Source organism: Rhinoderma darwinii, unplaced genomic scaffold (genome assembly GCF_050947455.1).
Source record: "Rhinoderma darwinii isolate aRhiDar2 unplaced genomic scaffold, aRhiDar2.hap1 Scaffold_533, whole genome shotgun sequence".
NCBI lineage: Eukaryota > Metazoa > Chordata > Amphibia > Anura > Rhinodermatidae > Rhinoderma > Rhinoderma darwinii.
This window is the reverse complement of record NW_027464082.1, coordinates 205,842-226,190: the sequence shown is the minus strand read 5'-3', so window position 1 is coordinate 226,190 and position 20,349 is coordinate 205,842. Positions and strand designations below refer to the sequence as shown.

General features: G+C 47.8%; 14 non-coding genes across 14 annotated transcripts; all 14 read left to right on the top strand.

The window, feature by feature from the left end:
• The first annotated feature begins 538 nt into the window (after positions 1 to 538).
• On the top strand, positions 539 to 728 carry LOC142722327 (U2 spliceosomal RNA). Its single transcript, XR_012874641.1, has one exon. It is a non-coding gene; the product is annotated as a U2 spliceosomal RNA (small nuclear RNA).
• Positions 729 to 2,017: 1,289 nt separating this feature from the next.
• LOC142722243 (U2 spliceosomal RNA) lies at positions 2,018 to 2,208 on the top strand. The gene has a single exon (XR_012874561.1). It is a non-coding gene; the product is annotated as a U2 spliceosomal RNA (small nuclear RNA).
• A 1,275-nt stretch (positions 2,209 to 3,483) lies between these two features.
• LOC142722242 (U2 spliceosomal RNA) lies at positions 3,484 to 3,674 on the top strand. The gene has a single exon (XR_012874560.1). It is a non-coding gene; the product is annotated as a U2 spliceosomal RNA (small nuclear RNA).
• A 1,285-nt stretch (positions 3,675 to 4,959) lies between these two features.
• Positions 4,960 to 5,150, top strand: LOC142722241 (U2 spliceosomal RNA). The gene has a single exon (XR_012874559.1). It is a non-coding gene; the product is annotated as a U2 spliceosomal RNA (small nuclear RNA).
• Positions 5,151 to 6,450: 1,300 nt separating this feature from the next.
• LOC142722239 (U2 spliceosomal RNA) lies at positions 6,451 to 6,641 on the top strand. The gene has a single exon (XR_012874557.1). It is a non-coding gene; the product is annotated as a U2 spliceosomal RNA (small nuclear RNA).
• Positions 6,642 to 7,921: 1,280 nt separating this feature from the next.
• On the top strand, positions 7,922 to 8,112 carry LOC142722238 (U2 spliceosomal RNA). Its single transcript, XR_012874555.1, has one exon. It is a non-coding gene; the product is annotated as a U2 spliceosomal RNA (small nuclear RNA).
• Positions 8,113 to 9,412: 1,300 nt separating this feature from the next.
• LOC142722237 (U2 spliceosomal RNA) lies at positions 9,413 to 9,603 on the top strand. Its single transcript, XR_012874554.1, has one exon. It is a non-coding gene; the product is annotated as a U2 spliceosomal RNA (small nuclear RNA).
• A 1,280-nt stretch (positions 9,604 to 10,883) lies between these two features.
• LOC142722323 (U2 spliceosomal RNA) lies at positions 10,884 to 11,073 on the top strand. Its single transcript, XR_012874637.1, has one exon. It is a non-coding gene; the product is annotated as a U2 spliceosomal RNA (small nuclear RNA).
• A 1,280-nt stretch (positions 11,074 to 12,353) lies between these two features.
• LOC142722236 (U2 spliceosomal RNA) lies at positions 12,354 to 12,544 on the top strand. The gene has a single exon (XR_012874553.1). It is a non-coding gene; the product is annotated as a U2 spliceosomal RNA (small nuclear RNA).
• Positions 12,545 to 13,820: 1,276 nt separating this feature from the next.
• LOC142722235 (U2 spliceosomal RNA) lies at positions 13,821 to 14,011 on the top strand. The gene has a single exon (XR_012874552.1). It is a non-coding gene; the product is annotated as a U2 spliceosomal RNA (small nuclear RNA).
• Positions 14,012 to 15,291: 1,280 nt separating this feature from the next.
• Positions 15,292 to 15,482, top strand: LOC142722321 (U2 spliceosomal RNA). The gene has a single exon (XR_012874636.1). It is a non-coding gene; the product is annotated as a U2 spliceosomal RNA (small nuclear RNA).
• A 1,289-nt stretch (positions 15,483 to 16,771) lies between these two features.
• On the top strand, positions 16,772 to 16,962 carry LOC142722233 (U2 spliceosomal RNA). The gene has a single exon (XR_012874551.1). It is a non-coding gene; the product is annotated as a U2 spliceosomal RNA (small nuclear RNA).
• A 1,292-nt stretch (positions 16,963 to 18,254) lies between these two features.
• LOC142722232 (U2 spliceosomal RNA) lies at positions 18,255 to 18,445 on the top strand. The gene has a single exon (XR_012874550.1). It is a non-coding gene; the product is annotated as a U2 spliceosomal RNA (small nuclear RNA).
• A 1,288-nt stretch (positions 18,446 to 19,733) lies between these two features.
• On the top strand, positions 19,734 to 19,924 carry LOC142722231 (U2 spliceosomal RNA). The gene has a single exon (XR_012874549.1). It is a non-coding gene; the product is annotated as a U2 spliceosomal RNA (small nuclear RNA).
• Positions 19,925 to 20,349: the final 425 nt, after the last annotated feature.

Genomic DNA, 20,349 nt, shown 5'->3' with positions numbered 1-20,349 from the left:
GTTGCCCTCTCAGGCAACACTGAGTGACTGACTGAGCCTCACCGTCTTATATAAAGTTCAGACGGAACTTTGCACGTGTCATAGTGGAGCCCTCAGGATTCCAGAGCCAGCTTTCTGACATCATAATGGGGCCTCAGAGATAAAAGCCTGGGCCCAGGCAGTGTTGGTCAGTGCTGCTCAGCAGGCAGCACTGGACTGGACTGGATTACAGCTGATACAAGGTGTGAAGGAACAAGGGGTGGCTGTGGGCATGCACTTGCTGCCGCTGCCAGTGTTTATCTGCATGGCAGCAGGGCATTTGGGCGTTGCCAGGAAGGCGTTTTTATGTAGATTCCTCCTCTTTCAGCACTGCATTGTGGTGCAAGCAAAAGAAGCAAATCCTGTCTGGCTTCCTCTCCGGCCTTTATTCACCTCCCGTGTAGCTGTGAGTGTGTGAGCCTGCAGGGCCCCATGGAATTGCCTAGAAGTAGGCTGAATCGCTGCAAGGGCTGAACAGCAGTATCGGGCAGGCTCGGGCAACGCGCGGCCCGTTCGGGTTATCGCTTCTCGGCCTTTTGGCTAAGATCAAGTGTAGTATCTGTTCTTATCAGTTTAATATCTGATACGTCCCCTATCTGGGACCATATATTAAATGGATTTTTAGAACAGGGAGATGGAAATAGAGCTTGCTCTGTCCACTCCACGCATTGACCTGGTATTGCAGTATTTCCAGGACCGGTGCACCCTTTCCTTATGTGTTGACTAAAAGCAGATTCCAAAAGTGTTTTTTGTCTTTGCTATTGTTTCTGTCTTTCTGAAGGGATCTCCCCTTTTAATCCCATTATTTCAACACCTGTTGGACAATGGCATGAGTGATAATGAGCTCATTGATTAAATGCAATTAATGAATAGATTGCCACCTCTTGTTGTGTGTCGTCTGTGTTTCTGTGTTTCCGGCATTTCACATTGGAACACCTCATTCACCTTCCTTGTCTTCTCTCCGCCCTCCCTTTTAGGTAAGTTAAAGAGCTGCACCTGAGCCAGCCACTGATTGATTGATTGATTGATTGATTGATTGATTGATTGATTGATTGATTGATGCAGCACAACAGTCAAATAGTGGAGTGGAGTAGGGGAACAGCAAACAGCCAATAAAGCAGCCCGCCCGCTCGCCTGCCCGCCACAATGGACCTACCTGTGTACACTAGATGGATGTGATGGAATGTACTGTCGTCCCTACATTTCAAGAAGAAGTAAGAATTGCAGTTGCAACAAAGCCTTGCTTGCCTACAAAGAGAGCAGCAATTTGGATTTGTTACTATGTTACCTAGAAGAATAACAAACTGTGCAAGGATGGAGGTTGTAGGAGCAAGGAGAAGTTGTCTGTAAAGTTGGTGGATGCCTATTTTCCATTTTGCAGTCCCTTGTCTCCCTCTTGTGGCCTCCTGGAGGCAACTAGCTGTGCAAAAAAAAGACAGCCTGGCGGCCGGCTGTTGCAGTGTTGCCCTCTCAGGCAACACTGAGTGACTGACTGAGCCTCACCGTCTTATATAAAGTTCAGACGGAACTTTGCACGTGTCATAGTGGAGCCCTCAGGATTCCAGAGCCAGCTTTCTGACATCATAATGGGGCCTCAGAGATAAAAGCCTGGGCCCAGGCAGTGTTGGTCAGTGCTGCTCAGCAGGCAGCACTGGACTGGACTGGATTACAGCTGATACAAGGTGTGAAGGAACAAGGGGTGGCTGTGGGCATGCACTTGCTGCCGCTGCCAGTGTTTATCTGCATGGCAGCAGGGCATTTGGGCGTTGCCAGGAAGGCGTTTTTATGTAGATTCCTCCTCTTTCAGCACTGCATTGTGGTGCAAGCAAAAGAAGCAAATCCTGTCTGGCTTCCTCTCCGGCCTTTATTCACCTCCCGTGTAGCTGTGAGTGTGTGAGCCTGCAGGGCCCCATGGAATTGCCTAGAAGTAGGCTGAATCGCTGCAAGGGCTGAACAGCAGTATCGGGCAGGCTCGGGCAACGCGCGGCCCGTTCGGGTTATCGCTTCTCGGCCTTTTGGCTAAGATCAAGTGTAGTATCTGTTCTTATCAGTTTAATATCTGATACGTCCCCTATCTGGGGACCATATATTAAATGGATTTTTAGAACAGGGAGATGGAAATAGAGCTTGCTCTGTCCACTCCACGCATTGACCTGGTATTGCAGTATTTCCAGGACCGGTGCACCCTTTCCTTATGTGTTGACTAAAAGCAGATTCCAAAAGTGTTTTTTGTCTTTGCTATTGTTTCTGTCTTTCTGAAGGGATCTCCCCTTTTAATCCCATTATTTCAACACCTGTTGGACAATGCATGAGTGATAATGAGCTCATTGATTAAATGCAATTAATGAATAGATTGCCACCTCTTGTTGTGTGTCGTCTGTGTTTCTGTGTTTCCGGCATTTCACATTGGAACACCTCATTCACCTTCCTTGTCTTCTCTCCGCCCTCCCTTTTAGGTAAGTAAAGAGCTGCACCTGAGCCAGCCACTGATTGATTGATTGATTGATTGATTGATTGATTGATTGATGCAGCACAACAGTCAAATAGTGGAGTGGAGTAGGGGAACAGCAAACAGCCAATAAAGCAGCCCGCCCGCTCGCCTGCCCGCCACAATGGACCTACCTGTGTACACTAGATGGATGTGATGGAATGTACTGTCGTCCCTACATTTCAAGAAGAAGTAAGAATTGCAGTTGCAACAAAGCCTTGCTTGCCTACAAAGAGAGCAGCAATTTGGATTTGTTACTATGTTACCTAGAAGAATAACAAACTGTGCAAGGATGGAGGTTGTAGGAGCAAGGAGAAGTTGTCTGTAAAGTTGGTGGATGCCTATTTTCCATTTTGCAGTCCCTTGTCTCCCTCTTGTGGCCTCCTGGAGGCAACTAGCTGTGCAAAAAAAAGACAGCCTGGCGGCCGGCTGTTGCAGTGTTGCCCTCTCAGGCAACACTGAGTGACTGACTGAGCCTCACCGTCTTATATAAAGTTCAGACGGAACTTTGCACGTGTCATAGTGGAGCCCTCAGGATTCCAGAGCCAGCTTTCTGACATCATAATGGGGCCTCAGAGATAAAAGCCTGGGCCCAGGCAGTGTTGGTCAGTGCTGCTCAGCAGGCAGCACTGGACTGGACTGGATTACAGCTGATACAAGGTGTGAAGGAACAAGGGGTGGCTGTGGGCATGCACTTGCTGCCGCTGCCAGTGTTTATCTGCATGGCAGCAGGGCATTTGGGCGTTGCCAGGAAGGCGTTTTTATGTAGATTCCTCCTCTTTCAGCACTGCATTGTGGTGCAAGCAAAAGAAGCAAATCCTGTCTGGCTTCCTCTCCGGCCTTTATTCACCTCCCGTGTAGCTGTGAGTGTGTGAGCCTGCAGGGCCCCATGGAATTGCCTAGAAGTAGGCTGAATCGCTGCAAGGGCTGAACAGCAGTATCGGGCAGGCTCGGGCAACGCGCGGCCCGTTCGGGTTATCGCTTCTCGGCCTTTTGGCTAAGATCAAGTGTAGTATCTGTTCTTATCAGTTTAATATCTGATACGTCCCCTATCTGGGGACCATATATTAAATGGATTTTTAGAACAGGGAGATGGAAATAGAGCTTGCTCTGTCCACTCCACGCATTGACCTGGTATTGCAGTATTTCCAGGACCGGTGCACCCTTTCCTTATGTGTTGACTAAAAGCAGATTCCAAAAGTGTTTTTTGTCTTTGCTATTGTTTCTGTCTTTCTGAAGGGATCTCCCCTTTTAATCCCATTATTTCAACACCTGTTGGACAATGCATGAGTGATAATGAGCTCATTGATTAAATGCAATTAATGAATAGATTGCCACCTCTTGTTGTGTGTCGTCTGTGTTTCTGTGTTTCCGGCATTTCACATTGGAACACCTCATTCACCTTCCTTGTCTTCTCTCCGCCCTCCCTTTTAGGTAAGTTAAAGAGCTGCACCTGAGCCAGCCACTTGATTGATTGATTGATTGATTGATTGATTGATTGATTGATTGATTGATGCAGCACAACAGTCAAATAGTGGAGTGGAGTAGGGGAACAGCAAACAGCCAATAAAGCAGCCCGCCCGCTCGCCTGCCCGCCACAATGGACCTACCTGTGTACACTAGATGGATGTGATGGAATGTACTGTCGTCCCTACATTTCAAGAAGAAGTAAGAATTGCAGTTGCAACAAAGCCTTGCTTGCCTACAAAGAGAGCAGCAATTTGGATTTGTTACTATGTTACCTAGAAGAATAACAAACTGTGCAAGGATGGAGGTTGTAGGAGCAAGGAGAAGTTGTCTGTAAAGTTGGTGGATGCCTATTTTCCATTTTGCAGTCCCTTGTCTCCCTCTTGTGGCCTCCTGGAGGCAACTAGCTGTGCAAAAAAAAGACAGCCTGGCGGCCGGCTGTTGCAGTGTTGCCCTCTCAGGCAACACTGAGTGACTGACTGAGCCTCACCGTCTTATATAAAGTTCAGACGGAACTTTGCACGTGTCATAGTGGAGCCCTCAGGATTCCAGAGCCAGCTTTCTGACATCATAATGGGGCCTCAGAGATAAAAGCCTGGGCCCAGGCAGTGTTGGTCAGTGCTGCTCAGCAGGCAGCACTGGACTGGACTGGATTACAGCTGATACAAGGTGTGAAGGAACAAGGGGTGGCTGTGGGCATGCACTTGCTGCCGCTGCCAGTGTTTATCTGCATGGCAGCAGGGCATTTGGGCGTTGCCAGGAAGGCGTTTTTATGTAGATTCCTCCTCTTTCAGCACTGCATTGTGGTGCAAGCAAAAGAAGCAAATCCTGTCTGGCTTCCTCTCCGGCCTTTATTCACCTCCCGTGTAGCTGTGAGTGTGTGAGCCTGCAGGGCCCCATGGAATTGCCTAGAAGTAGGCTGAATCGCTGCAAGGGCTGAACAGCAGTATCGGGCAGGCTCGGGCAACGCGCGGCCCGTTCGGGTTATCGCTTCTCGGCCTTTTGGCTAAGATCAAGTGTAGTATCTGTTCTTATCAGTTTAATATCTGATACGTCCCCTATCTGGGGACCATATATTAAATGGATTTTTAGAACAGGGAGATGGAAATAGAGCTTGCTCTGTCCACTCCACGCATTGACCTGGTATTGCAGTATTTCCAGGACCGGTGCACCCTTTCCTTATGTGTTGACTAAAAGCAGATTCCAAAAGTGTTTTTTGTCTTTGCTATTGTTTCTGTCTTTCTGAAGGGATCTCCCCTTTTAATCCCATTATTTCAACACCTGTTGGACAATGCATGAGTGATAATGAGCTCATTGATTAAATGCAATTAATGAATAGATTGCCACCTCTTGTTGTGTGTCGTCTGTGTTTCTGTGTTTCCGGCATTTCACATTGGAACACCTCATTCACCTTCCTTGTCTTCTCTCCGCCCTCCCTTTTAGGTAAGTTAAAGAGCTGCACCTGAGCCAGCCACTGATTGATTGATTGATTGATTGATTGATTGATTGATTGATTGATTGATTGATTGATTGATTGATGCAGCACAACAGTCAAATAGTGGAGTGGAGTAGGGGAACAGCAAACAGCCAATAAAGCAGCCCGCCCGCTCGCCTGCCCGCCACAATGGACCTACCTGTGTACACTAGATGGATGTGATGGAATGTACTGTCGTCCCTACATTTCAAGAAGAAGTAAGAATTGCAGTTGCAACAAAGCCTTGCTTGCCTACAAAGAGAGCAGCAATTTGGATTTGTTACTATGTTACCTAGAAGAATAACAAACTGTGCAAGGATGGAGGTTGTAGGAGCAAGGAGAAGTTGTCTGTAAAGTTGGTGGATGCCTATTTTCCATTTTGCAGTCCCTTGTCTCCCTCTTGTGGCCTCCTGGAGGCAACTAGCTGTGCAAAAAAAAGACAGCCTGGCGGCCGGCTGTTGCAGTGTTGCCCTCTCAGGCAACACTGAGTGACTGACTGAGCCTCACCGTCTTATATAAAGTTCAGACGGAACTTTGCACGTGTCATAGTGGAGCCCTCAGGATTCCAGAGCCAGCTTTCTGACATCATAATGGGGCCTCAGAGATAAAAGCCTGGGCCCAGGCAGTGTTGGTCAGTGCTGCTCAGCAGGCAGCACTGGACTGGACTGGATTACAGCTGATACAAGGTGTGAAGGAACAAGGGGTGGCTGTGGGCATGCACTTGCTGCCGCTGCCAGTGTTTATCTGCATGGCAGCAGGGCATTTGGGCGTTGCCAGGAAGGCGTTTTTATGTAGATTCCTCCTCTTTCAGCACTGCATTGTGGTGCAAGCAAAAGAAGCAAATCCTGTCTGGCTTCCTCTCCGGCCTTTATTCACCTCCCGTGTAGCTGTGAGTGTGTGAGCCTGCAGGGCCCCATGGAATTGCCTAGAAGTAGGCTGAATCGCTGCAAGGGCTGAACAGCAGTATCGGGCAGGCTCGGGCAACGCGCGGCCCGTTCGGGTTATCGCTTCTCGGCCTTTTGGCTAAGATCAAGTGTAGTATCTGTTCTTATCAGTTTAATATCTGATACGTCCCCTATCTGGGGACCATATATTAAATGGATTTTTAGAACAGGGAGATGGAAATAGAGCTTGCTCTGTCCACTCCACGCATTGACCTGGTATTGCAGTATTTCCAGGACCGGTGCACCCTTTCCTTATGTGTTGACTAAAAGCAGATTCCAAAAGTGTTTTTTGTCTTTGCTATTGTTTCTGTCTTTCTGAAGGGATCTCCCCTTTTAATCCCATTATTTCAACACCTGTTGGACAATGCATGAGTGATAATGAGCTCATTGATTAAATGCAATTAATGAATAGATTGCCACCTCTTGTTGTGTGTCGTCTGTGTTTCTGTGTTTCCGGCATTTCACATTGGAACACCTCATTCACCTTCCTTGTCTTCTCTCCGCCCTCCCTTTTAGGTAAGTTAAAGAGCTGCACCTGAGCCAGCCACTGATTGATTGATTGATTGATTGATTGATTGATTGATTGATTGATGCAGCACAACAGTCAAATAGTGGAGTGGAGTAGGGGAACAGCAAACAGCCAATAAAGCAGCCCGCCCGCTCGCCTGCCCGCCACAATGGACCTACCTGTGTACACTAGATGGATGTGATGGAATGTACTGTCGTCCCTACATTTCAAGAAGAAGTAAGAATTGCAGTTGCAACAAAGCCTTGCTTGCCTACAAAGAGAGCAGCAATTTGGATTTGTTACTATGTTACCTAGAAGAATAACAAACTGTGCAAGGATGGAGGTTGTAGGAGCAAGGAGAAGTTGTCTGTAAAGTTGGTGGATGCCTATTTTCCATTTTGCAGTCCCTTGTCTCCCTCTTGTGGCCTCCTGGAGGCAACTAGCTGTGCAAAAAAAAGACAGCCTGGCGGCCGGCTGTTGCAGTGTTGCCCTCTCAGGCAACACTGAGTGACTGACTGAGCCTCACCGTCTTATATAAAGTTCAGACGGAACTTTGCACGTGTCATAGTGGAGCCCTCAGGATTCCAGAGCCAGCTTTCTGACATCATAATGGGGCCTCAGAGATAAAAGCCTGGGCCCAGGCAGTGTTGGTCAGTGCTGCTCAGCAGGCAGCACTGGACTGGACTGGATTACAGCTGATACAAGGTGTGAAGGAACAAGGGGTGGCTGTGGGCATGCACTTGCTGCCGCTGCCAGTGTTTATCTGCATGGCAGCAGGGCATTTGGGCGTTGCCAGGAAGGCGTTTTTATGTAGATTCCTCCTCTTTCAGCACTGCATTGTGGTGCAAGCAAAAGAAGCAAATCCTGTCTGGCTTCCTCTCCGGCCTTTATTCACCTCCCGTGTAGCTGTGAGTGTGTGAGCCTGCAGGGCCCCATGGAATTGCCTAGAAGTAGGCTGAATCGCTGCAAGGGCTGAACAGCAGTATCGGGCAGGCTCGGGCAACGCGCGGCCCGTTCGGGTTATCGCTTCTCGGCCTTTTGGCTAAGATCAAGTGTAGTATCTGTTCTTATCAGTTTAATATCTGATACGTCCCCTATCTGGGGACCATATATTAAATGGATTTTTAGAACAGGGAGATGGAAATAGAGCTTGCTCTGTCCACTCCACGCATTGACCTGGTATTGCAGTATTTCCAGGACCGGTGCACCCTTTCCTTATGTGTTGACTAAAAGCAGATTCCAAAAGTGTTTTTTGTCTTTGCTATTGTTTCTGTCTTTCTGAAGGGATCTCCCCTTTTAATCCCATTATTTCAACACCTGTTGGACAATGCATGAGTGATAATGAGCTCATTGATTAAATGCAATTAATGAATAGATTGCCACCTCTTGTTGTGTGTCGTCTGTGTTTCTGTGTTTCCGGCATTTCACATTGGAACACCTCATTCACCTTCCTTGTCTTCTCTCCGCCCTCCCTTTTAGGTAAGTTAAAGAGCTGCACCTGAGCCAGCCACTGATTGATTGATTGATTGATTGATTGATTGATTGATTGATTGATTGATTGATTGATTGATTGATGCAGCACAACAGTCAAATAGTGGAGTGGAGTAGGGGAACAGCAAACAGCCAATAAAGCAGCCCGCCCGCTCGCCTGCCCGCCACAATGGACCTACCTGTGTACACTAGATGGATGTGATGGAATGTACTGTCGTCCCTACATTTCAAGAAGAAGTAAGAATTGCAGTTGCAACAAAGCCTTGCTTGCCTACAAAGAGAGCAGCAATTTGGATTTGTTACTATGTTACCTAGAAGAATAACAAACTGTGCAAGGATGGAGGTTGTAGGAGCAAGGAGAAGTTGTCTGTAAAGTTGGTGGATGCCTATTTTCCATTTTGCAGTCCCTTGTCTCCCTCTTGTGGCCTCCTGGAGGCAACTAGCTGTGCAAAAAAAAGACAGCCTGGCGGCCGGCTGTTGCAGTGTTGCCCTCTCAGGCAACACTGAGTGACTGACTGAGCCTCACCGTCTTATATAAAGTTCAGACGGAACTTTGCACGTGTCATAGTGGAGCCCTCAGGATTCCAGAGCCAGCTTTCTGACATCATAATGGGGCCTCAGAGATAAAAGCCTGGGCCCAGGCAGTGTTGGTCAGTGCTGCTCAGCAGGCAGCACTGGACTGGACTGGATTACAGCTGATACAAGGTGTGAAGGAACAAGGGGTGGCTGTGGGCATGCACTTGCTGCCGCTGCCAGTGTTTATCTGCATGGCAGCAGGGCATTTGGGCGTTGCCAGGAAGGCGTTTTTATGTAGATTCCTCCTCTTTCAGCACTGCATTGTGGTGCAAGCAAAAGAAGCAAATCCTGTCTGGCTTCCTCTCCGGCCTTTATTCACCTCCCGTGTAGCTGTGAGTGTGTGAGCCTGCAGGGCCCCATGGAATTGCCTAGAAGTAGGCTGAATCGCTGCAAGGGCTGAACAGCAGTATCGGGCAGGCTCGGGCAACGCGCGGCCCGTTCGGGTTATCGCTTCTCGGCCTTTTGGCTAAGATCAAGTGTAGTATCTGTTCTTATCAGTTTAATATCTGATACGTCCCCTATCTGGGGACCATATATTAAATGGATTTTTAGAACAGGGAGATGGAAATAGAGCTTGCTCTGTCCACTCCACGCATTGACCTGGTATTGCAGTATTTCCAGGACCGGTGCACCCTTTCCTTATGTGTTGACTAAAAGCAGATTCCAAAAGTGTTTTTTGTCTTTGCTATTGTTTCTGTCTTTCTGAAGGGATCTCCCCTTTTAATCCCATTATTTCAACACCTGTTGGACAATGCATGAGTGATAATGAGCTCATTGATTAAATGCAATTAATGAATAGATTGCCACCTCTTGTTGTGTGTCGTCTGTGTTTCTGTGTTTCCGGCATTTCACATTGGAACACCTCATTCACCTTCCTTGTCTTCTCTCCGCCCTCCCTTTTAGGTAAGTTAAAGAGCTGCACCTGAGCCAGCCACTGATTGATTGATTGATTGATTGATTGATTGATTGATTGATTGATGCAGCACAACAGTCAAATAGTGGAGTGGAGTAGGGGAACAGCAAACAGCCAATAAAGCAGCCCGCCCGCTCGCCTGCCCGCCACAATGGACCTACCTGTGTACACTAGATGGATGTGATGGAATGTACTGTCGTCCCTACATTTCAAGAAGAAGTAAGAATTGCAGTTGCAACAAAGCCTTGCTTGCCTACAAAGAGAGCAGCAATTTGGATTTGTTACTATGTTACCTAGAAGAATAACAAACTGTGCAAGGATGGAGGTTGTAGGAGCAAGGAGAAGTTGTCTGTAAAGTTGGTGGATGCCTATTTTCCATTTTGCAGTCCCTTGTCTCCCTCTTGTGGCCTCCTGGAGGCAACTAGCTGTGCAAAAAAAAGACAGCCTGGCGGCCGGCTGTTGCAGTGTTGCCCTCTCAGGCAACACTGAGTGACTGACTGAGCCTCACCGTCTTATATAAAGTTCAGACGGAACTTTGCACGTGTCATAGTGGAGCCCTCAGGATTCCAGAGCCAGCTTTCTGACATCATAATGGGGCCTCAGAGATAAAAGCCTGGGCCCAGGCAGTGTTGGTCAGTGCTGCTCAGCAGGCAGCACTGGACTGGACTGGATTACAGCTGATACAAGGTGTGAAGGAACAAGGGGTGGCTGTGGGCATGCACTTGCTGCCGCTGCCAGTGTTTATCTGCATGGCAGCAGGGCATTTGGGCGTTGCCAGGAAGGCGTTTTTATGTAGATTCCTCCTCTTTCAGCACTGCATTGTGGTGCAAGCAAAAGAAGCAAATCCTGTCTGGCTTCCTCTCCGGCCTTTATTCACCTCCCGTGTAGCTGTGAGTGTGTGAGCCTGCAGGGCCCCATGGAATTGCCTAGAAGTAGGCTGAATCGCTGCAAGGGCTGAACAGCAGTATCGGGCAGGCTCGGGCAACGCGCGGCCCGTTCGGGTTATCGCTTCTCGGCCTTTTGGCTAAGATCAAGTGTAGTATCTGTTCTTATCAGTTTAATATCTGATACGTCCCCTATCTGGGGACCATATATTAAATGATTTTTAGAACAGGGAGATGGAAATAGAGCTTGCTCTGTCCACTCCACGCATTGACCTGGTATTGCAGTATTTCCAGGACCGGTGCACCCTTTCCTTATGTGTTGACTAAAAGCAGATTCCAAAAGTGTTTTTTGTCTTTGCTATTGTTTCTGTCTTTCTGAAGGGATCTCCCCTTTTAATCCCATTATTTCAACACCTGTTGGACAATGCATGAGTGATAATGAGCTCATTGATTAAATGCAATTAATGAATAGATTGCCACCTCTTGTTGTGTGTCGTCTGTGTTTCTGTGTTTCCGGCATTTCACATTGGAACACCTCATTCACCTTCCTTGTCTTCTCTCCGCCCTCCCTTTTAGGTAAGTTAAAGAGCTGCACCTGAGCCAGCCACTGATTGATTGATTGATTGATTGATTGATTGATTGATTGATTGATGCAGCACAACAGTCAAATAGTGGAGTGGAGTAGGGGAACAGCAAACAGCCAATAAAGCAGCCCGCCCGCTCGCCTGCCCGCCACAATGGACCTACCTGTGTACACTAGATGGATGTGATGGAATGTACTGTCGTCCCTACATTTCAAGAAGAAGTAAGAATTGCAGTTGCAACAAAGCCTTGCTTGCCTACAAAGAGAGCAGCAATTTGGATTTGTTACTATGTTACCTAGAAGAATAACAAACTGTGCAAGGATGGAGGTTGTAGGAGCAAGGAGAAGTTGTCTGTAAAGTTGGTGGATGCCTATTTTCCATTTTGCAGTCCCTTGTCTCCCTCTTGTGGCCTCCTGGAGGCAACTAGCTGTGCAAAAAAAAGACAGCCTGGCGGCCGGCTGTTGCAGTGTTGCCCTCTCAGGCAACACTGAGTGACTGACTGAGCCTCACCGTCTTATATAAAGTTCAGACGGAACTTTGCACGTGTCATAGTGGAGCCCTCAGGATTCCAGAGCCAGCTTTCTGACATCATAATGGGGCCTCAGAGATAAAAGCCTGGGCCCAGGCAGTGTTGGTCAGTGCTGCTCAGCAGGCAGCACTGGACTGGACTGGATTACAGCTGATACAAGGTGTGAAGGAACAAGGGGTGGCTGTGGGCATGCACTTGCTGCCGCTGCCAGTGTTTATCTGCATGGCAGCAGGGCATTTGGGCGTTGCCAGGAAGGCGTTTTTATGTAGATTCCTCCTCTTTCAGCACTGCATTGTGGTGCAAGCAAAAGAAGCAAATCCTGTCTGGCTTCCTCTCCGGCCTTTATTCACCTCCCGTGTAGCTGTGAGTGTGTGAGCCTGCAGGGCCCCATGGAATTGCCTAGAAGTAGGCTGAATCGCTGCAAGGGCTGAACAGCAGTATCGGGCAGGCTCGGGCAACGCGCGGCCCGTTCGGGTTATCGCTTCTCGGCCTTTTGGCTAAGATCAAGTGTAGTATCTGTTCTTATCAGTTTAATATCTGATACGTCCCCTATCTGGGGACCATATATTAAATGGATTTTTAGAACAGGGAGATGGAAATAGAGCTTGCTCTGTCCACTCCACGCATTGACCTGGTATTGCAGTATTTCCAGGACCGGTGCACCCTTTCCTTATGTGTTGACTAAAAGCAGATTCCAAAAGTGTTTTTTGTCTTTGCTATTGTTTCTGTCTTTCTGAAGGGATCTCCCCTTTTAATCCCATTATTTCAACACCTGTTGGACAATGCATGAGTGATAATGAGCTCATTGATTAAATGCAATTAATGAATAGATTGCCACCTCTTGTTGTGTGTCGTCTGTGTTTCTGTGTTTCCGGCATTTCACATTGGAACACCTCATTCACCTTCCTTGTCTTCTCTCCGCCCTCCCTTTTAGGTAAGTTAAAGAGCTGCACCTGAGCCAGCCACTGATTGATTGATTGATTGATTGATTGATTGATTGATTGATGCAGCACAACAGTCAAATAGTGGAGTGGAGTAGGGGAACAGCAAACAGCCAATAAAGCAGCCCGCCCGCTCGCCTGCCCGCCACAATGGACCTACCTGTGTACACTAGATGGATGTGATGGAATGTACTGTCGTCCCTACATTTCAAGAAGAAGTAAGAATTGCAGTTGCAACAAAGCCTTGCTTGCCTACAAAGAGAGCAGCAATTTGGATTTGTTACTATGTTACCTAGAAGAATAACAAACTGTGCAAGGATGGAGGTTGTAGGAGCAAGGAGAAGTTGTCTGTAAAGTTGGTGGATGCCTATTTTCCATTTTGCAGTCCCTTGTCTCCCTCTTGTGGCCTCCTGGAGGCAACTAGCTGTGCAAAAAAAAGACAGCCTGGCGGCCGGCTGTTGCAGTATTGCCCTCTCAGGCAACACTGAGTGACTGACTGAGCCTCACCGTCTTATATAAAGTTCAGACGGAACTTTGCACGTGTCATAGTGGAGCCCTCAGGATTCCAGAGCCAGCTTTCTGACATCATAATGGGGCCTCAGAGATAAAAGCCTGGGCCCAGGCAGTGTTGGTCAGTGCTGCTCAGCAGGCAGCACTGGACTGGACTGGATTACAGCTGATACAAGGTGTGAAGGAACAAGGGGTGGCTGTGGGCATGCACTTGCTGCCGCTGCCAGTGTTTATCTGCATGGCAGCAGGGCATTTGGGCGTTGCCAGGAAGGCGTTTTTATGTAGATTCCTCCTCTTTCAGCACTGCATTGTGGTGCAAGCAAAAGAAGCAAATCCTGTCTGGCTTCCTCTCCGGCCTTTATTCACCTCCCGTGTAGCTGTGAGTGTGTGAGCCTGCAGGGCCCCATGGAATTGCCTAGAAGTAGGCTGAATCGCTGCAAGGGCTGAACAGCAGTATCGGGCAGGCTCGGGCAACGCGCGGCCCGTTCGGGTTATCGCTTCTCGGCCTTTTGGCTAAGATCAAGTGTAGTATCTGTTCTTATCAGTTTAATATCTGATACGTCCCCTATCTGGGGACCATATATTAAATGGATTTTTAGAACAGGGAGATGGAAATAGAGCTTGCTCTGTCCACTCCACGCATTGACCTGGTATTGCAGTATTTCCAGGACCGGTGCACCCTTTCCTTATGTGTTGACTAAAAGCAGATTCCAAAAGTGTTTTTTGTCTTTGCTATTGTTTCTGTCTTTCTGAAGGGATCTCCCCTTTTAATCCCATTATTTCAACACCTGTTGGACAATGCATGAGTGATAATGAGCTCATTGATTAAATGCAATTAATGAATAGATTGCCACCTCTTGTTGTGTGTCGTCTGTGTTTCTGTGTTTCCGGCATTTCACATTGGAACACCTCATTCACCTTCCTTGTCTTCTCTCCGCCCTCCCTTTTAGGTAAGTTAAAGAGCTGCACCTGAGCCAGCCACTGATTGATTGATTGATTGATTGATTGATTGATTGATTGATTGATGCAGCACAACAGTCAAATAGTGGAGTGGAGTAGGGGAACAGCAAACAGCCAATAAAGCAGCCCGCCCGCTCGCCTGCCCGCCACAATGGACCTACCTGTGTACACTAGATGGATGTGATGGAATGTACTGTCGTCCCTACATTTCAAGAAGAAGTAAGAATTGCAGTTGCAACAAAGCCTTGCTTGCCTACAAAGAGAGCAGCAATTTGGATTTGTTACTATGTTACCTAGAAGAATAACAAACTGTGCAAGGATGGAGGTTGTAGGAGCAAGGAGAAGTTGTCTGTAAAGTTGGTGGATGCCTATTTTCCATTTTGCAGTCCCTTGTCTCCCTCTTGTGGCCTCCTGGAGGCAACTAGCTGTGCAAAAAAAAGACAGCCTGGCGGCCGGCTGTTGCAGTGTTGCCCTCTCAGGCAACACTGAGTGACTGACTGAGCCTCACCGTCTTATATAAAGTTCAGACGGAACTTTGCACGTGTCATAGTGGAGCCCTCAGGATTCCAGAGCCAGCTTTCTGACATCATAATGGGGCCTCAGAGATAAAAGCCTGGGCCCAGGCAGTGTTGGTCAGTGCTGCTCAGCAGGCAGCACTGGACTGGACTGGATTACAGCTGATACAAGGTGTGAAGGAACAAGGGGTGGCTGTGGGCATGCACTTGCTGCCGCTGCCAGTGTTTATCTGCATGGCAGCAGGGCATTTGGGCGTTGCCAGGAAGGCGTTTTTATGTAGATTCCTCCTCTTTCAGCACTGCATTGTGGTGCAAGCAAAAGAAGCAAATCCTGTCTGGCTTCCTCTCCGGCCTTTATTCACCTCCCGTGTAGCTGTGAGTGTGTGAGCCTGCAGGGCCCCATGGAATTGCCTAGAAGTAGGCTGAATCGCTGCAAGGGCTGAACAGCAGTATCGGGCAGGCTCGGGCAACGCGCGGCCCGTTCGGGTTATCGCTTCTCGGCCTTTTGGCTAAGATCAAGTGTAGTATCTGTTCTTATCAGTTTAATATCTGATACGTCCCCTATCTGGGGACCATATATTAAATGGATTTTTAGAACAGGGAGATGGAAATAGAGCTTGCTCTGTCCACTCCACGCATTGACCTGGTATTGCAGTATTTCCAGGACCGGTACACCCTTTCCTTATGTGTTGACTAAAAGCAGATTCCAAAAGTGTTTTTTTGTCTTTGCTATTGTTTCTGTCTTTCTGAAGGGATCTCCCCTTTTAATCCCATTATTTCAACACCTGTTGGACAATGCATGAGTGATAATGAGCTCATTGATTAAATGCAATTAATGAATAGATTGCCACCTCTTGTTGTGTGTCGTCTGTGTTTCTGTGTTTCCGGCATTTCACATTGGAACACCTCATTCACCTTCCTTGTCTTCTCTCCGCCCTCCCTTTTAGGTAAGTTAAAGAGCTGCACCTGAGCCAGCCACTGATTGATTGATTGATTGATTGATTGATTGATTGATTGATTGATTGATTGATGCAGCACAACAGTCAAATAGTGGAGTGGAGTAGGGGAACAGCAAACAGCCAATAAAGCAGCCCGCCCGCTCGCCTGCCCGCCACAATGGACCTACCTGTGTACACTAGATGGATGTGATGGAATGTACTGTCGTCCCTACATTTCAAGAAGAAGTAAGAATTGCAGTTGCAACAAAGCCTTGCTTGCCTACAAAGAGAGCAGCAATTTGGATTTGTTACTATGTTACCTAGAAGAATAACAAACTGTGCAAGGATGGAGGTTGTAGGAGCAAGGAGAAGTTGTCTGTAAAGTTGGTGGATGCCTATTTTCCATTTTGCAGTCCCTTGTCTCCCTCTTGTGGCCTCCTGGAGGCAACTAGCTGTGCAAAAAAAAGACAGCCTGGCGGCCGGCTGTTGCAGTGTTGCCCTCTCAGGCAACACTGAGTGACTGACTGAGCCTCACCGTCTTATATAAAGTTCAGACGGAACTTTGCACGTGTCATAGTGGAGCCCTCAGGATTCCAGAGCCAGCTTTCTGACATCATAATGGGGCCTCAGAGATAAAAGCCTGGGCCCAGGCAGTGTTGGTCAGTGCTGCTCAGCAGGCAGCACTGGACTGGACTGGATTACAGCTGATACAAGGTGTGAAGGAACAAGGGGTGGCTGTGGGCATGCACTTGCTGCCGCTGCCAGTGTTTATCTGCATGGCAGCAGGGCATTTGGGCGTTGCCAGGAAGGCGTTTTTATGTAGATTCCTCCTCTTTCAGCACTGCATTGTGGTGCAAGCAAAAGAAGCAAATCCTGTCTGGCTTCCTCTCCGGCCTTTATTCACCTCCCGTGTAGCTGTGAGTGTGTGAGCCTGCAGGGCCCCATGGAATTGCCTAGAAGTAGGCTGAATCGCTGCAAGGGCTGAACAGCAGTATCGGGCAGGCTCGGGCAACGCGCGGCCCGTTCGGGTTATCGCTTCTCGGCCTTTTGGCTAAGATCAAGTGTAGTATCTGTTCTTATCAGTTTAATATCTGATACGTCCCCTATCTGGGGACCATATATTAAATGGATTTTTAGAACAGGGAGATGGAAATAGAGCTTGCTCTGTCCACTCCACGCATTGACCTGGTATTGCAGTATTTCCAGGACCGGTGCACCCTTTCCTTATGTGTTGACTAAAAGCAGATTCCAAAAGTGTTTTTTGTCTTTGCTATTGTTTCTGTCTTTCTGAAGGGATCTCCCCTTTTAATCCCATTATTTCAACACCTGTTGGACAATGCATGAGTGATAATGAGCTCATTGATTAAATGCAATTAATGAATAGATTGCCACCTCTTGTTGTGTGTCGTCTGTGTTTCTGTGTTTCCGGCATTTCACATTGGAACACCTCATTCACCTTCCTTGTCTTCTCTCCGCCCTCCCTTTTAGGTAAGTTAAAGAGCTGCACCTGAGCCAGCCACTGATTGATTGATTGATTGATTGATTGATTGATTGATTGATTGATTGATTGATTGATGCAGCACAACAGTCAAATAGTGGAGTGGAGTAGGGGAACAGCAAACAGCCAATAAAGCAGCCCGCCCGCTCGCCTGCCCGCCACAATGGACCTACCTGTGTACACTAGATGGATGTGATGGAATGTACTGTCGTCCCTACATTTCAAGAAGAAGTAAGAATTGCAGTTGCAACAAAGCCTTGCTTGCCTACAAAGAGAGCAGCAATTTGGATTTGTTACTATGTTACCTAGAAGAATAACAAACTGTGCAAGGATGGAGGTTGTAGGAGCAAGGAGAAGTTGTCTGTAAAGTTGGTGGATGCCTATTTTCCATTTTGCAGTCCCTTGTCTCCCTCTTGTGGCCTCCTGGAGGCAACTAGCTGTGCAAAAAAAAGACAGCCTGGCGGCCGGCTGTTGCAGTGTTGCCCTCTCAGGCAACACTGAGTGACTGACTGAGCCTCACCGTCTTATATAAAGTTCAGACGGAACTTTGCACGTGTCATAGTGGAGCCCTCAGGATTCCAGAGCCAGCTTTCTGACATCATAATGGGGCCTCAGAGATAAAAGCCTGGGCCCAGGCAGTGTTGGTCAGTGCTGCTCAGCAGGCAGCACTGGACTGGACTGGATTACAGCTGATACAAGGTGTGAAGGAACAAGGGGTGGCTGTGGGCATGCACTTGCTGCCGCTGCCAGTGTTTATCTGCATGGCAGCAGGGCATTTGGGCGTTGCCAGGAAGGCGTTTTTATGTAGATTCCTCCTCTTTCAGCACTGCATTGTGGTGCAAGCAAAAGAAGCAAATCCTGTCTGGCTTCCTCTCCGGCCTTTATTCACCTCCCGTGTAGCTGTGAGTGTGTGAGCCTGCAGGGCCCCATGGAATTGCCTAGAAGTAGGCTGAATCGCTGCAAGGGCTGAACAGCAGTATCGGGCAGGCTCGGGCAACGCGCGGCCCGTTCGGGTTATCGCTTCTCGGCCTTTTGGCTAAGATCAAGTGTAGTATCTGTTCTTATCAGTTTAATATCTGATACGTCCCCTATCTGGGGACCATATATTAAATGGATTTTTAGAACAGGGAGATGGAAATAGAGCTTGCTCTGTCCACTCCACGCATTGACCTGGTATTGCAGTATTTCCAGGACCGGTGCACCCTTTCCTTATGTGTTGACTAAAAGCAGATTCCAAAAGTGTTTTTTGTCTTTGCTATTGTTTCTGTCTTTCTGAAGGGATCTCCCCTTTTAATCCCATTATTTCAACACCTGTTGGAAAATGCATGAGTGATAATGAGCTCATTGATTAAATGCAATTAATGAATAGATTGCCACCTCTTGTTGTGTGTCGTCTGTGTTTCTGTGTTTCCGGCATTTCACATTGGAACACCTCATTCACCTTCCTTGTCTTCTCTCCGCCCTCCCTTTTAGGTAAGTTAAAGAGCTGCACCTGAGCCAGCCACTGATTGATTGATTGATTGATTGATTGATTGATTGATTGATTGATTGATTGATGCAGCACAACAGTCAAATAGTGGAGTGGAGTAGGGGAACAGCAAACAGCCAATAAAGCAGCCCGCCCGCTCGCCTGCCCGCCACAATGGACCTACCTGTGTACACTAGATGGATGTGATGGAATGTACTGTCGTCCCTACATTTCAAGAAGAAGTAAGAATTGCAGTTGCAACAAAGCCTTGCTTGCCTACAAAGAGAGCAGCAATTTGGATTTGTTACTATGTTACCTAGAAGAATAACAAACTGTGCAAGGATGGAGGTTGTAGGAGCAAGGAGAAGTTGTCTGTAAAGTTGGTGGATGCCTATTTTCCATTTTGCAGTCCCTTGTCTCCCTCTTGTGGCCTCCTGGAGGCAACTAGCTGTGCAAAAAAAAGACAGCCTGGCGGCCGGCTGTTGCAGTGTTGCCCTCTCAGGCAACACTGAGTGACTGACTGAGCCTCACCGTCTTATATAAAGTTCAGACGGAACTTTGCACGTGTCATAGTGGAGCCCTCAGGATTCCAGAGCCAGCTTTCTGACATCATAATGGGGCCTCAGAGATAAAAGCCTGGGCCCAGGCAGTGTTGGTCAGTGCTGCTCAGCAGGCAGCACTGGACTGGACTGGATTACAGCTGATACAAGGTGTGAAGGAACAAGGGGTGGCTGTGGGCATGCACTTGCTGCCGCTGCCAGTGTTTATCTGCATGGCAGCAGGGCATTTGGGCGTTGCCAGGAAGGCGTTTTTATGTAGATTCCTCCTCTTTCAGCACTGCATTGTGGTGCAAGCAAAAGAAGCAAATCCTGTCTGGCTTCCTCTCCGGCCTTTATTCACCTCCCGTGTAGCTGTGAGTGTGTGAGCCTGCAGGGCCCCATGGAATTGCCTAGAAGTAGGCTGAATCGCTGCAAGGGCTGAACAGCAGTATCGGGCAGGCTCGGGCAACGCGCGGCCCGTTCGGGTTATCGCTTCTCGGCCTTTTGGCTAAGATCAAGTGTAGTATCTGTTCTTATCAGTTTAATATCTGATACGTCCCCTATCTGGGGACCATATATTAAATGGATTTTTAGAACAGGGAGATGGAAATAGAGCTTGCTCTGTCCACTCCACGCATTGACCTGGTATTGCAGTATTTCCAGGACCGGTGCACCCTTTCCTTATGTGTTGACTAAAAGCAGATTCCAAAAGTGTTTTTTGTCTTTGCTATTGTTTCTGTCTTTCTGAAGGGATCTCCCCTTTTAATCCCATTATTTCAACACCTGTTGGACAATGCATGAGTGATAATGAGCTCATTGATTAAATGCAATTAATGAATAGATTGCCACCTCTTGTTGTGTGTCGTCTGTGTTTCTGTGTTTCCGGCATTTCACATTGGAACACCTCATTCACCTTCCTTGTCTTCTCTCCGCCCTCCCTTTTAGGTAAGTTAAAGAGCTGCACCTGAGCCAGCCACTGATTGATTGATTGATTGATTGATTGATTGATTGATTGATTGATTGATTGATTGATTGATTGATGCAGCACAACAGTCAAATAGTGGAGTGGAGTAGGGGAACAGCAAACAGCCAATAAAGCAGCCC